Genomic DNA, 17,123 nt, shown 5'->3' on the forward strand with positions numbered 1-17,123 from the left:
AAAACCCCACATAAAACAAAACAAAATGAAACAAAATACACTGGCTGTGATGAATAAAGAAAAGAAATTCATAAGGCAAAAAAATATGGTATTAAAGTTCTATGGTGTAAGTATTTCAAAATGATTAAAGTTATATTACTTATAAGTTTGGATAAAGGATAAAATCTTTGCTATAGGTGAATTGCTAAAGAGGATTCAACATTTCATACTTATTATCGTCCCACTATGTAAAACACACTTTCTTTGTGAGAGAAATCACCAAAATATTAAATATAGTTATAAGTGAATAATTATTCTAAGGGTTATTCACAAGTTTTTCTAAGCATCTTCTTACATTTTAAAAGTGATATATTGTGTTACTTTTTTACCAGGAGTTGATGTGTTATTATTTAGTTATTATTGTTTTTTTTTTTAAAACAACTGGCTTTACTCAGATGTAAACATTTTCCAGTAATGGCTTTTTTTCCATTTCAGGATCCAACCCAAGATACAACATCACATTTGGTCACCATGACTCATTCTCTCCATACTGTGACAAGTCCTTTTTCTTTGTTTCTAGTGGCCTTAACATTTTGGAAGAGAATTGGTCAAGTATTCTGTAAACTATCAATTGGGGTTTATCAGGTGTTTTCCCCTGGTTACACTGGCTTATATATTTTTGGGACAAACATCTAGAAGTCAAATGCTCTCATTGTATCAGATCAGGGAGTATGTGATATCAACAAGACGTCTTACTGGCGATGTTCATCTTGATCACTTGGATAGCTGATGTATGACAGGTTCCTCCCCAGTAAAATTGCTCTTTTCCCTTTCCATCTTCTGTTTGTTAGAAGAGAATCACTAAGTCCAGCCCACACTCCAGGGGAGGTGAGTTAAACTCCACCTCCTTAGGGAGGAGTATCAAAAATTTGTACACACTTTTTTAAAAACACTGTAGTGATATTTTTGAGGAAACAATTTGAACCTAGGAAAGTACCCTGATTTTTTCTTAAAATGGGAGTTTCTTTCATAGTTAGAAACAAAAAGAATTCCTTAAACATAAATCACTGGCTATTGTGCAGTATAGTTCCAGAGGCTGCTCACACCTTCCTTCTTTGTGTCTTCCTTAAAGTCCCCCTAGAAAAGCTAGCTATGCTGCTTTTAGTATTTAAATGTTTGATGTTTCTCTTTGTATTTTATAGGATGCCTGCAGTATTCCTATCTGAAAAAAGAAATGAGAGAAAATATATTCTGCTCTCATCCCTGGTCTTCTCCTGCAAGCAAAACATCCTGTTAATATTTTGAAGTCAGATTTCCATAGGTACAGTGCCAAAGAAGCAATTTAGATTCCTGTTTCCCCAAATCACCTGGAGGATGTTATACAAGATACATGTAGACTTGTGAGCAGTGAACATGCCCCATAATGTACCTTGCAGCACTGTTATACCCAACCCCCTCCTCACTCCCTTTTTCCATATCCATCTGATCTATTGTCTAGCCAATTCCAACTTTTATAGCAAACATACTATAAATTGAGTGGTTTTCACCACACTTATTCTTACAGTTCTGGAGGCTGGAAAGGCCAAAATCAAGTCACCAGAACATTCTGGTAAGACACAGCTTCCTGGTTCCTAGGCACCTGTCTTTTCCATGTCCCACCATTGCAGAATGAGAGTGGGAGCTGTCCAAGGTATGTTTATAAGAGTTCTCCCCACATGACCTAAGCACCTCCCAAAGTCCCCAACTCTAAATACTCACATTGAGGATTAGGTTTCAACAAATTAGTTTTTTGGGGGGAGTCACAAACATTCAGTCTATAGCACTCATTGAATTTGAATCTTCTTAGAGGGATCTGACAATCTCGAACTTTTTGAGAAGTCCCCAGTATATCTCCAATTATTTGCAAGGGTTGGGGAAGAGTTAACCTAGATAGCACTGCAATTTACCTAGACACATTAATGCAGGAGAGTTAAGTGATTATGCTGGGAAATTTCTTAAAACGATATAGCATGACCAAATTATAACTTGGAGATTTCATCTTGAATTAGTGTAAGATTCATGAGAATAAATCCTTTCAAGCACATGTAATTATTCCTAATTACATGAGAAGGACTATAGCTGCATTATTATTCTTGATTTTGGAGTGTATGATCTGTAAGTAATAGATTTTCTTAAACCTAGAAGATGTAGTTTTATGTTATATTACTCCCAGATTTCCAGTAGACCAGAGAAAAGTCCTCAGAGAATTGATATCACTGTTTAATTATCAACCTAGGGATATTTAAATGGAATTCCCAGTGCCTGGTAGATTTTCAGAAATTTTTCTTGTTGGCAGTTGCACATATCATCTCCCTCCTCCCTGCCATGTCACTGCCACTTTACCACCTCAAGTCCTCTGAGCATGGCAGAGATGATATTTTAGGAGTCCACAGGGGATGGAACAGAATCCCACTTCACAAATTACTTTTGCTGTTGGCAAGATACCATCTTACCAATCAGAAGTGAAAAATGTTCTTCGTAAACAGTAGCACAGTAGTTACTCAAAAGAATATTTGCATAATTTTATTTTTAAATTTGTATAAAAAGTAAAATGCAGGCCAGCATGCAATTCTCGAAAGACCTCTAATCATTTCCTTCTTCAGTTACCTCTTTTTGCCAAGAACACGCTTGTGTCCATAGCAAACTCAATTGCTTACTGAACAGTGCTATTTATGAGTTCTACCTACTCCATGAGGAAATCGTGCAGACACTCTGATATTCATCATTTGGTGACTGGATGTGAGAGTGTGTCCATTGTAGCAATCCAGTACTGATATTTGGCTGAATTGTTTAAAATGTTAGAATCCACAGAAAGCAAGCCAAGTTATTCTGCTTTTGACATGAGTTATTAAAGATGTGCTTAGCGATCACTAACTCTGTATTATTCAACACTAATAAGAGTTGTTATTGAAACTAATCCAGTGTTCATGGAGCAATTCAGTTTGTGATTTTTAAAAGCTAATAAAAGTAAAAGTAACATAACAATGACCACATTGGACATGCAGTATTACCAGGATACTGCGAAAATTTCGTTAAGCGTGACAAAGAAAATATTCAATATTAGATCCACCCAAACGATGTCACTTAAATGGAATAGAAAGTGAACCTGTTTAGTCAGAAAATAGTAGAAACTTTTCCTGTAATAAGGCCTTATCCCACCACCATATAATTAGGAGACATCATACCTAAGCAGTGCTCTAGAGGGGAAAAAAGAAAAAAAGAAAAAAGAAAAAAGGAACTGATTCGTAGCATTTGCTGATTTATAAATATTGCCAACTGTGACTGATTTTGAGCTACCAATGTGACATCATTAAACATGGAGTTGGGGGGAAAATGCCCAAAATCAGCTCTTCTGAGATCTAGAAAACTTTCTCAGGAGTGACATTTGAACCCCACTCCATCCCAAAGACTGAGCGGTTTCTTGACCTCTTAAGTGGCTTCTGAAGGTAATTCATATCCTAGAAAGTCTCTTAATGCTGCTTATAACATACCCACCTTGTTCAGTATTCTAACATAAATATCATCAACATGTTCTCATATGAATATAATTTTCCTCTAAGAATTTATGAGGTAAATCACTTAATATACATCTGTAAAGTTCGAAATTTGGGAAGAAATGTTTTCAAATGGTATTAAATCTTGGTGTAAGAGGTAAACTGAAGATGGACCAGATTACACGTTCAAACAATATGATCATGCCACTCTTGCATCAAACTCTCTGTGGCCCCTAGAAGTCACATGATTTGATGGTACCTACTCACTGGTGTTGCTTTGCTCTCCTGGTAGGTTTGATCACACAGCACTGCAGTGGGCTAGTTATTTCTCTCCAGTGGCTGGGAGCTATGTTACCTACTATTTGCACCTACTCCCTAGGCCAGTGCCTGGCACACAACAGATGTTCAATCAAAGTTTTAATAAGTATTCCTTTTGTTAATGATCTGACTGAAAACAGAAGGAAGATTCTCAGAACACTTGTCTTCCACGTTTTTCTGAAATTAACTGATCTCTAAAGTACAACCTAAATTTAAAGAGAGATCAGTTGCTATGGTTTACCACAGTTTGTTGAAGAGGACGAGAAATATTATATAGGAAACCTATATTTACAACTGGAAAGGTGTGTTATTGCTATCAGACCAGAGAGCCTCAGAATTTCACACTAATACATGTTTTAAAAGTGTTTATACCGCACGCTGTCTCTGATGCTGCTCCTGCTGTTGGTGGTAGCGGAGGTTATGAATGTTTAGAGAATTCTTGTACAGTTTCCGTTGTCACTGTCATCATCATCTGTGTTCTCTTATGACAACAGCTTGGATAGTAAAACATTGCTTTTTGTCTTGGATTAAATCATTATTTTTCATTATTAAGTTATTCGGGTCTATTTAGATTAACTTTAAATATTTTTTTAACCTAAGTAGTTTTCCTGAAAAGATAATGTAAAAAAAGATTGAGACACCATATTCACAAATAAAAAAAAAAAAACTCATTCTAAACACATTGAGACTTTAATAGGAAAAGCAGGCAAGGCCAGCTACTGGCTCATCCATTCGGCAGAAATGAGGTTATCGAACAAAGATAGCCAGATTTTGGGACTTAGAAACCTTTCTTTCAAAATTCTCAAGCCAAGTTAATTTTGAAAAGCAAAGTACATGACACTGAAGGAAATCCAAAAATAAATGCAGGCTGATTCATTCTATATTAAAGGTTAGAAATTATAATAATTATTGCTTATTTTCATATTTTACTTTTAATGAAATAAATTTCATATTTTACTTTTAATAAAAAAAATTTATCTCGCTCAATTAAAGAAGAGCTCTTTACTGAGTGCCTAGGCTGTGCAAAGCATTATATTATTAACTAAAAATTTAAAACTACTAATTATTTAGATTTAGTCACTGCTCACGAAAAACTCTTGGTCAAGTGAGAACTCAAGGAAACAATATTATAACTGGTAGATGCTGTTAGAGTGGTGGATATTTAATATAAAAACAAAAATTGAAAACCATTATTTTAACTGGCTATCAGGCACTGACAGGGCCAGGTGGAAACATACTGCGTTTGTACTTAACTTAAGTGACATGTAAATATTTCCCAGGTGCACAAAAACTGGGCAGAGGGGGCATCCTGAGAAGTAATGCGTGAGCAGCACATCAGAAAAGCAAAACCACACCAGGAGCACCGAGTAAACAGCTGTGTTCTTTTTACAGAAGATCCATCTTCAGAGCTCTGTTTTGTTACTAAGGTAATATCACACTATCTTATAAAATTTTTCCATTTGTCTTTTTATAGCCTTGAGGCAATAAAACCATAGTAAATCCAGAACTAAAACAATTGCCTTTTGAGAGTGTGTTATGGAATTTGTTGTTATTACACTTTTGTTGACACCACAGGAAGTATAAAAAGAGAGGAAAGTATTCCACATTGGATCGCTCAGTAAGTACAAATGGTTTCCTTTGCAAAATAAATAATTTCGAGGCAAATATTTAAACTTCGTTTGCCCTTCATGCCTTGGCTGTGGTTTGTGCCTGATGGGAAAGATTAAGAAAAAATTATTTCCAGACATCAGTAAGGTTTCTGATTCCTGCTTCTTAGTTGAAATATTCATTATAGAATCTCTGGGACTTAGTGTAATGTCTGGCACATAGTAGGTCACCAATTATACTTAAGACTGGATGCATGAATGAACAAAAGCATCCACACATTGACGTGTTTTTACCTGATACTCTTCATTGGAGAATACACGGGTGTGCTCTACTCGTTTTAGCCCGTGTTTTTATGACACAAGATAATTTGAAAAAGAAAAGAAAAGAAATTCCACATTGTAATACCTACACATTTAAAATATCCTTACACTGGAATGTTTATTAAACCATAAAAAAATCATGTCATATAATAGCATTGATGTTTCTCCAGCTTTACTGAGATATAATTAACATAACATATGTAAATTTAAGGGTGTACAAATGGTGACTTGACACAAGTACGTATTGTGAGATGATTACCCAAACAAGATTAGTTAACGTATCTGTCACCTTGCATAATTACCAATTTTGGGGATAAGAACATTTAAAATCACTCTCTCAGCAACTTTCCCTACTCGCAATCAAATGGTTAGTATCTATATAACAAGTAATTTTCCCAACTAGAAAACATTTTATATTGATTCCTAAGAGTGCTGTCAAGGCAAGATTAAAACATGCCCACTCTTCAATATCATTAGCATAAACCAACCCCCCACCCATAACACACTCTAAAAAACATTATCTAACACTTCTTATTCTACCTGCCTTCCCATCAGAACGTCTCCCTGACTCATAGTCTTCCTACCTTTTCCCTTATTTGTTATCTCTGTATATCTAAATATTGAAATCAAATTCCAAGGAACTATCTAAAATGTCAAGCCATTGGTGAAGCTTTTCCAAATCCAGACAGTAAGGTTCAATTTGTCTTTTCTGTACTCTTTACTCATAGGTGCCACGTTTCTTTTGTTTTTATGGTTAGCCCTCTATGTATTTTCTTCTCCATTTAGGTGATAAATCTGTCAAAGTAGGATCTGTGCTTCTAATGTTATATCCTTAAAACAAGAACCAAGCACACCGTCTTACTCCTCCTGGGAATATGATCTACATCCATTAAATTCATTCAGTTCCACATTGGTGTAGCTCTCTGAGAACATGCTTCCCACAAGAACGGAAGAGCTGAAGAACTGATTCAGGAATATGTGGTTTCATACAGTTTGAGTTGTGCTCCAAAGTGTTACAACAGAAAATCGCAATTTCATATTTTGTTTTAATAAACTGTTATACTTTTATGACACAATAATTTCTATAAGTTGTGTAGGCACTTGATTAACACAAGATTTGTGATCTACAATTTAAATTTCATATTTAATATGCACTAGTCTAAATGTAGTGTTCCTGGGCTCTGTCTTTTCTTGTCTGTCTTCCTGCTCACCCTGGGTGAGCTCATTCAGTTCCATTCATTACTTACACATCATCTATATCAATAAATATTTCCAGCTTTGATTTGGCTAGAATTCCAGATCCATTTATACACTCTCTCTATGACATAGCCAAAGTCAAGTAGGCATTTTAAACTGTCAGCTAACACATAATTTTTAACCAGAATCTTGCCAGGGCTTCTATGGGAATCAAGAAATAGCTCGTCGACTCATGATGAAATGTTCTGAACAACTGAGAAGCTTCTGACACTTTCTTTCTCTCTCGTCCTGGTTCTTTCACTGCAGTCACTGTTGGTGCACCTACTGGTCACGTACCAAGGGCAACAATGCCCTTAACTGCTCCCTAAAGGGCCCCTGAGCATCTCGTTGCTGCCATGTCACTGGTGCCCAACAAAGTTACCTAGAACACTGTGATCCCCCTGTGCCTCCCACAGAATGTGCTTTCATCGCCTCCTGCCAGTTGCCTGTGCCACTACTACGTGTCAGCTGGCGTCACTGCACTTATAAGAAATGAAGTAATAGTTCAGAATTGAATCTTATCTCAGGTTGGTTCTCAACGTATCAATCCAGAACCCACTAAACTATATTTTTACTCACTATCTGCATGGTATTTTTGTTAAAGCAAGACAATTTTTTCTAGAGAAGATTAAGGTTCACAAGCAAAATTGAGGGGAAGGTATAGAGATTTCTCATATACTTCCTGCCCCCACACAGACATAACTTCTCATATTTATCACCATCCCCCACCAGACTAGTACCCTTGTTACAACTGATGAGCCTACATTGACACACCATTGCCACCCGAAGTCCACAGTTTACAGTAGGGTTCACTTTTGCTGTTGTACATTCTGGGGGCTTGGACAAATGCATAATGGCATATCCTAACATTACAGTATCACACAGAATATTTTTACTAACTTAAAAATCTGTTTTGCTTCCCCTTTTCATCCCCCATCCCTCAACTCCTGGGGACCACTAATCTTTTTACTGTCTCCATAGTTCTGACTTTTCCAAAATGTCATATAGTTGGAATCATACTGTGTAGCCTGTGGGATTGGCTGCTTTCACTTAGTAATGTGCATTTAAGGTTCCTCCCTGCTTTTCATGGTTTGATAGCTCATTTCACTTTCATGATGAATAATATTCCACTGGCAGATTGTGCCACAGTTTATTTATCCATCCATTTATTGAAGGATATCTTGGTTACGTTCAAGTTTTGGCAATTATGAGTAAAGCTGCTATAAACACCTGTTTTCAGGTTTTTGTGTAGAGATAGTTTTCAATGCATGGTACTTTAATAATAATTTTACTTAATAATGTCATTAACTGGCATTATTTTAAACATTATTATTATTAACAATTTAAGCTGTTTTTACCTTGATTTGGAATTAATCTACTTGAATCCATGGTAAGGACTGAATCTCTTCCCCCAAAACTAAAAGAAACTGAATTAAATTTCTAATCCCATTGAATGTATATAAGTGTATTTTACAAGAGATTATTTTTGCCTATCTCATCCAAATCTTCTATATTAAATGTTTCCTCCTTTGAATGCTTACCCAATTAGGAGTCAATTCCTCATTTTAGGCTGTAGTATTTGGAATGAATTTAGTATTCATTCATTTCTAGGTCAGAATAACTGACCTAAAGCCTTAACTTACTTCCCTCACTAAAACCCACTGAAATGGCAGAAGAAACAATCCTGGGGGAAAAAAAGAACGCATTCAGAGGGCAAAGATTACTGAAGAATTTCTTAAAGATATACAACAGATGGGATTTAATTGGAAAAGAAACCCCACAGAGGTGAGCAAATGACAACTCGATAGGGACTTCTGAAAAGAGAAAATTTTCCAAATAGAACACCAGAAAACTCCCCAGGATGAGAGAAAGTCTGGCTTGGGAGTCAGAGCACTCCTTCCCTGGGGTAATTGGCAAGGTAATTAATTAAAGTGCTGTGAAACTGCTGTGCCAGGACACAGTTCTCAGGCATAAGAGAGGGAGCTCTAAATTTAATGGAGGATCTGCCTTAGGGAACTCCTGGCTGGTGGGGGTCCTTGGTGCCAGGAAGGGAAGTAGGACAGTGCCTGAAACAACCTGTAGACCCTGAGTCCTCACAAACAGATCGGGGAAACAAAACTAATAGTTTATACACGAACAATTAAAATCTCAGTAGAAAATGTGGTAAGTATGTACAGAAGTTTGGAAGAGGAAAAAACCATCATAGGGCTAATACAAATTGCAGAAGTCATAAAAGAAAGATTTGCCTATTTGACTGCATAATTAGTCAAACCATCATTTTGACCCACTGTATCATAAAAAAGGTAAAAGACACATGAAAGCACAGGGAACACACACACATTAAATGTAACAGACAAAAACCCTGAACTTCCTAATATGCCAAACTGCTATAAATCAGTAATAAAAAGATAACACAATAGAAAAATGTCTTATGAGCATAAAAATCACTAAAAAATTGTAGACTAACATAGATATTTTAAATATTGCCCATGATGAGGGCAATGGAAGTAAAAATAGTAATGCAAAAAAATTGGCAAATTTAAAATAATACTGTTGGAAAAGTTGCATGAAAAAATAGCACTCTCATGTACTTATTCTTGAGTGTGAATTGATATAAACTTTCTAGAGCATAATTTGGCAGGATTTACTAAAATTCAGCATTATGGGTAAAAGGTTAACAACACCGACTCCCTTCTGCAGGAGGAGCTGACCTTGGGCTCCGTTAACTTTACAGCTTTCTTTCAAAGGAAACTTGATAAAGGTACAATGTCAGCAATGTAACTAGGCCAAATCGCTAGTGGTAAAATGGCCCTTTATGATGACATGCTTCTGGATTGGTAGAACCATAAATATTAAGAAGCCTGCCTCTTGTAACTCTCATGGAAGGAAAGCACCTGAATCTGCTCCTGGTAAACTGGATTTCTTATTCTGTATCTTTCTAGGGGAATATGATACTAAGTATGCCTTATGGTTATCTTGTAAGTCTGAAAGTTTAGACAGATGTATTAAGATCTGGTGGACATCTTAAACTTGAATAATCCATTTAAATTCATTTAACATAAATAAAAATACTTAGATGTACACAATAAGTATGTATTTAAAATATGGAGATATTATAAAATCCTGCAATAGCAGAGATATGAATATATTTTACTTATCTACACCATGTAATATCTTCTACATTCCAAAAAGAATGAGGTAGGTTCATATCACTGAAATCGAAAAAGGGCCTCGATACACTATTGGGTGAAAGGAAGACGCTGCAAGGCAATATGTATGTGTATGCATGTCTCGGTCTCTTCTAGGGCCTGGGCTACCCCTGAGCACTAACTGGCTTGACTGGCCCCAAGAGCCACACCCCAGCTCCAATCTTTCAGGGAGCTAGATCCGGCTCTTCTGCTACAACCTTAGGTTTGGTCTTTCTGTGAATGAGGAACTCTAATGGAGAGAAACTCTAGTCATTCTATCTATCCTCTCACTCACCAAAAGGAATCACTAGTTAGCCTTAGCTACACATTAGAACAATCTGGGATCTTTTGAGAGAATACCAGTGCTGCTCAGATGGTCCCAATGGAGAATTCTATGTAAAATTTCAAGAATAATTAACACCAAGTTTGCAAAGTCTCTTCCAAGAGACAGAAAAGGAGATAATAGTTTCTACTCATTTTATGAGGCCATTTAACCATACATCAAAATCAGACAAAAATAATACAAAAAGAGAGAGAAACTATAGGCCAACACCTCTTATTAAATTAGACGCAAAAATACTCAATAAAATATTAGCAAATTCAGTCCAGCAATGTAGAAAAAGAAATATACACCATGACCAAATCAGATTCATTCTAGGCTCTCATAGCTGAATCAATGTGCAAAAATTAATGTCAGCCATCGTATCATGTTAGGGTCTAAATGTTTGTGTCCTCCTAAAATTCATATGTTGAGAATCTAATCACCATGGTGATGGTGTTAGGAAATGAGGGCCTTTGGGCAGTGATTAAATCATGAGGGCTGAGTCCTCATGAACAGTATATTAATGCCCTTATAAAAGAGGCCCAAAAGAAGTTCTGTGAGCCCTTCTGCCATGTGAAGATACAACAAAAGTCTGTAGCCTGCAAGAAACCCCATGGTGGTATCCTGATCTCAGTGTTCCAGCCTCCAGAACAGTTAGAAATAAATCTGCTGTTTATGTTACCCAGTCTGTGGTATTTTATTATAGCAGCCTGGACAGGCTAACCCCTGTCAACAGGCTAAAGAAGTTTTACACAATCATACCAAGTGGTGAAGAAAAACCGCTTGACAAAATCTGACACCATTCGTGACAAAAGTGCCAAGAAAACTAGGATTAAAGGAGAAATACTGCAACTTGATAACGAGCATTTACAAAAAACTTAAAACTTACATTTAATGGTTAAAACTGAATGGTTTTGTCCCAAGATGGTAACATGGCAAGGACTTCCACTCTTAGCATAATCCTGAAAGTTCTAGATGGTACAAAACAAAAAAATAAAAATAAAAATAAAAACCATACAGATAAAAAACAAAGAAATAAAACTGTCCCTATTCACAGATGACACAACTGTCTATCCAGAAAATTCCAAGGAACCTATACAAAATTCTTCAAAAACAAGTTCAGCAAAGTCACAGGATACAAGTTCAGCAAAGTCACAGTATACAAGTTCAATTCACAAAAATAAAGCTCAATGCACAAAACCCAATTACATTTCTTCATACTAACAAGGAACACGTGAAAACGGAAACTAACGCCAAGAAAACGAAATACTAAATCACAAATCTAACAAAACATACCCAGGAACCGTGTACTGAAAATTACAAAATTCTGATGAAAAAACTAAAAGACCCAAATGAACAAAGAGATATCATGGTAGTGGATTAATAGATTTAACACAGTGAAGGTATCAGTTCTTCTCAAACTAAGCTATAGATTTAAAATAATGCCTCTGAAAATCCCATGAAATTTTTTGTAAACATAAATAAGCTTATTCTAAAATTTATACTAAATATATTATTTAATATATTAATTTAATCATATTAAATAAATTTAATACCAATTCCAAAATTTATATTAAAAGGTATAGGACCTAGAATATCTAAAACAACTTTGATAAGAATAATAAAGTTGGAGGAATCCCATTATCAAGTTTTAGTATGTAGCTACAATAATCAAGACAGTATAGTACTGACAAAGTGGTAGACACACAGATTAAGTTAATGGAATAAGGAATTCAGAAACAGAGGCACATAAATACGCCTGATACATCTGGGGCATATTTTTGACAAAGGCACAAAAGCAATTCAGTGAAGGGAAGACAACATTTCAACAAATGTTACTGGAGCAACTGGCGCAACTGGACATCCACAGGCAAAAACTTAACCCCTATCAAAACCTCACACTTCATACTTACATTATCTCAGAATGGAATATAAAAAGCTTAAAAGCACTAGAAGGAGAAAATAATAGGAGAACATCTAGGATCTAGAAATAAGCAAAGAATTCTTAGGCTTGATCCCAAAAACATGACTCATAAAAGGAAAATCTGATGAATAGGACTTAATCAAAATTAAAAACTTTCACTCTGAACGCCATTTGCAGCAACATGGATGCCCCTGGAGAATGTCATTCTAAGTGAAGTAAGCCAGAAAGAGAAAGAAAAATACCATATGAGATCACTCATATGTGGAGTCTAAAAAAAAAAAAAAAAAAAACAAATGAACATAAATACAAAACAGAAACAGACTCATGGACATAGAATACAAACTTGTGGTTGCCAAGGGGGAGGGGAGTGGGAAGGGACAGACTGGGATTTCAAAATTTGTAGAAACTGACAGGCATAAGCAGAATAGATTAAACAAGATTATACTGTATAGCACAGGGAAATATGTACAAGATCTTGTGGTAGCTCACAGCGAAAAAAAAGTGTGACAATGGATATATGCATGTTCATATATAACTGAAAAATTGTGCTCTACACTGGAATTTGACACAACATTGTAAAATGACTATAACTCAATAAAAAAAATGTAAAAAGAAAAAGTGGAAAAAGAAAAAACAACTTTCACTCTGTATATGACCCTGAGAAAAGGCTGAGAAAGAGATATCAACTGGGAGCAAATATTTCAAACCACAAATATAACAAGGAGTTATGTTTACGAGAAATAAAGGGTTCTCAAAACTCAATAGCAAAAAAATCAAACAATCCAATCAGAAAATATGAACAGATATTGCACTGAAGAGATGGCAAATAAGCACATGAAAATATGCCCAATATCATTAGTCATTAGGAAAATGCAAATTAAAAGCACAATGAAATATTATTACACATCTATCAGAATGACTAAAATAACAATAACACTAAATGCTGGAGAGGATGTAGAGAAACTTGACATGCATTGCTATGTTTACCTCATTGCTACTGTCAGTAATGTAACTGTTTCAATATTCTAATAAATTATGCAAAGAATACCAAATATGATTTAAAAGATAGGCATAAAATGTTTTAATAACATTTAGAATTTCAGACATACTAGCATTAACTCTTTTAGATTGTTTTGTTTTCACCCCTTTCATGCACCAGAGGCAACAAGAGCTTAGCCTTATTAGGAAGCGTTTTCATCGTTCATATAGATTTTATGCGCTTTGCCATTATTTTTTTCTAAAACAAATTAGCTTGTTTCTATAGATACTGGCAAATACTGTCAGCAAATAAAAGTGATAAAAGACAGGTCAAGTCTCATTTAGAGAAGTACAGTTGTAATGAAGATCTACACACACACACACACACACACACACAACTCACTTGTTTCATCAAACAAGTTGATTTTCCCATGACAACTAGCAAAGTTGTGCAGTCTTACGGGGCCTGTTGTAATAAAATCAGGCTTGAGTCAGAAGTGAAAACGAGTTTAGGTTTCACATTTCCCTAAGGGTTTTTCTAGGCAACAGACACCCTGAAACATAGACTGCCAAAAGGAGCTGGCAAAACAATTATAATTCTAAAACCCACACAACTTCTTTGTCACACTTACTTTTAACCATAGTGTTAAAAGCCTAACCAGGGATGCTAGAGAGGATTCCCAGGGTCACTTTTTGACGACATGGCATTGAAATTGTTTTGCTAACTGTGATAATCATTATTCCTGCTCATGAGTGCCAGCGTTTTTCTTAGAGAATCCTCTCCCAAAAAGCTTGTGGTGCGCTTCCTGTCAGCCCAGAATAGCTAATGCCCTCAGCAGTAATGGATGTCTCGGGTCACTGTTTTCTAATACACTGTCATTACCCTTTCCCCTGACTGCGACGGAGGCTAAGTGGCATTGCTATAATTATGATTGCTGCAACTCAGAACTGGAATCCAATCACTGAACTAAAAGCCAGTCACGACAACCACATAGTGAGTGTTCTTTTTCCTCCTGATCATACAGTATATTGTTCTGTCGTTAAAGCTTGGTTTGTGCTTTTGGCATTTAATGGCAACAAGTGAATGAATCATTGGAGTTATTAAAAGAGTATTTAAAAGGATGAATGTTATAAGAATCAAAAGTAACTGACGAAATTGTTGCCAAGTCTCAGTTTTGCTAGGAACATAGTCACTCCTGTTTAAAAAGGAACATGTTCCCAGGATGGTTTGGGGAAACCGTGTCGATTCTAGACTCCACCCCCTGCCCAAGAAGTTCTGATTTAGCCTGGGGTAGTGCATAGGAATCTTAACCTAGGACTAAGCAAAGGGTTTCTAAGACTTGATGCCCCCAAAATGATCCATGAAAAGGGGTGAGGTATAGCTCAGTGGTAGACTGGGCACTTGGGGTGCATGAGGTCCTGGGTTCAATCCCCAGTGCCTCCGTTAAGGGGAGGAAAAAAAGACTCCATAAGAAGTGAATGTGATGAACCGGCTCTGTGAACCATATTCTCAACAAAGGTTTAAGGATAAGCTGATAAAATAATGAAACATTTAGTTCAATCCATGTTCGCCAGGATAGATAAACAAGTAGAATTCCAGGACAGCAACACTGTTCAGAATTAAGGAATAGAAGTTTAAGACTAAGCATTCATTGTATCTCCTGGAGACCAAAGGAACCTGGGTGGATTCGGGACAGCAGCTTAGAAGATACCCCTTTGGCTTCTCCACTTGTGGTCACAGCACTCAAAGGTCTTCCCAATGCCTAGGATTTCTGCCTCACGTCTCACCATGTTTCCTACCCTTACAACGTGTACTGGAGTTCTAAATCTCAGTTGTACTTCTGCCTTAGTTTTCTTGTCTAAGTTCTTTCTGAAGTTCTTACATATACACCAACGTATTCTAACACGCTGCCTTTCTAATTTTAGTCAGTCTCTCCCTATTCTCTGTGCTCTCAGTTGAGTGTAATCCTGAGTCTTTTTTTTTTTTCAATTCCACATTTGGATCCCCAGAATACCTCCCTTCAGGACTAGTGCCTGTCTCTTTAGCAGCTTGGGCCCAAGGCCTTGCCCCAAATGCTGCTAATCTGGTTCTTTCAAAGCAGTCAACCTGAGATTCACATGTCTTAAGATAATACACTTTTTCAAAGAAGGCTGCTAAATTTCCTAGAACAATTGAAGATGGATTATTTTAATCTTCCCTAATCCACTCATTTGGCCAAACCATGGTAAATTCTCAATATCCGGGACTTAAAAAAGAAAAGAAACTATTTTATTAGGCATGAGGGATGAAGAAAATTGAAGTAATGGCAAGAATTTGTCACTTGTATTTTTCTAGTACTGAATCCCAAGAAAGGTCTCATCAAAACAAGGGCATTTGTCCCTCTAAAGTGATATGGCTAGAAAAAGTACCAGTAACTCATCTGGGTCCCAGCCTTTAAAGACCTAAAGATGAAAATTTTCATTTATGACTATGTCAATAACTTAGTAGATATCCCTGAATGTAGCTCAAAGTCTTGTAGAATTAAATTTTCTTCTCTTTCTAAGTAGAGCAAGATGTGCCTGTCTCTGGCCCATCTATGGCCAAGACCATAACGTTTGAAAGTATTTCTCATTTCCTCTTTTGAGCCATTCAGAGAAAGTAAGAAATTTATCTTTCTTGGATCAACTGCTTTAGCTTCCTTGCAAAGACATCATTCTTCTAACACTAGGATTCTATGGTGTAAATTGGGGGTTGAGATTCATTTATTCATTATGGATATTCCAGCACCAGTTGTAGAAAAGATTTTTTATTCCCACCAGAATAGTTCAGCTACTCTGTTGAAAATCAACTGACATTGTAAGTGGAAATGTTTCTGAGCTCTTCTGTTCCATTTATGTCATTCTTACGCCAGTATTATGCTATGCCGATCACTATAGCTTAATAGTGTACGTAAGCTCGACTACTCACTGAACTCAGCTTACATAAGTCCTTCAAATTTGATTTTTTTTTTTTCATTTTCAGGATTCTAGGTCCTTTGTATTTCCATATAAGTTTCAGAAAAGGAAAGGATGGAAGGAGGGAGAAAGGAAGGAAGGAAGGATGGAAGGAAGGAAGGAAAAGAGGAAGGAAGAAAGGAAGGGAGGAAGAAAAATGTCACATGTGAAGTTTAGTGCCATAAAAGTGTTTAAATTTATGGCAAAATAGAGGAAGACTAACAGGGTATCTTTAGATCCTTACCTTAATATGTCTAACAATCTTAAACTGTTATGTCACCATCTTTGCCTAATCCCAAACAGTTCCCTATTGTGAAAGACTCAACTTAAACCTCTCGAGCACAAATTCCTAAATCTCTAGGTAATCTCCAACTATTCCCTCCTGAGAGACTGTTAAGAATGTCACGGTGGTGCTGTCTTCCCTTTCTGCAGTAAATTATAATCAGCTTGGCTTTGTTTTACGAGCAGGTTGCTCATTAGTGTTTAGGGAGTTTAATACTTCCAAGAAACTGATGTTAAGGTAGAAGGAATGAATTTTGGTATGTTGTGAGGAAAGACTCGTTTGCTCTACTCCAAGTTTCTCCCCTCTGGCCCCATCCATACGTGGTTTATATCTGGCTGAGAGTGAGATGCAATTACTAATACTCTGAAAACGCACAGTGACTATCTGAAGAGGGAAGAGGAAGAGCGTTTTGTTCATGGTCATCCTGAAATCTGTATGGGGCTTGGAGTCAGTAGCTGAGT

At 36.4% G+C, this 17,123-nt stretch overlaps 1 long non-coding RNA gene across 2 annotated transcripts in view; it reads right to left on the minus strand.

The window, feature by feature from the left end:
• Positions 1 to 17,123, minus strand: part of LOC123613725 (uncharacterized) — a 1,048,954-nt gene that overhangs the window by 690,988 nt on the left and 340,843 nt on the right. The window lies entirely within an intron of this gene.

Source organism: Camelus bactrianus, chromosome 7 (genome assembly GCF_048773025.1).
Source record: "Camelus bactrianus isolate YW-2024 breed Bactrian camel chromosome 7, ASM4877302v1, whole genome shotgun sequence".
NCBI lineage: Eukaryota > Metazoa > Chordata > Mammalia > Artiodactyla > Camelidae > Camelus > Camelus bactrianus.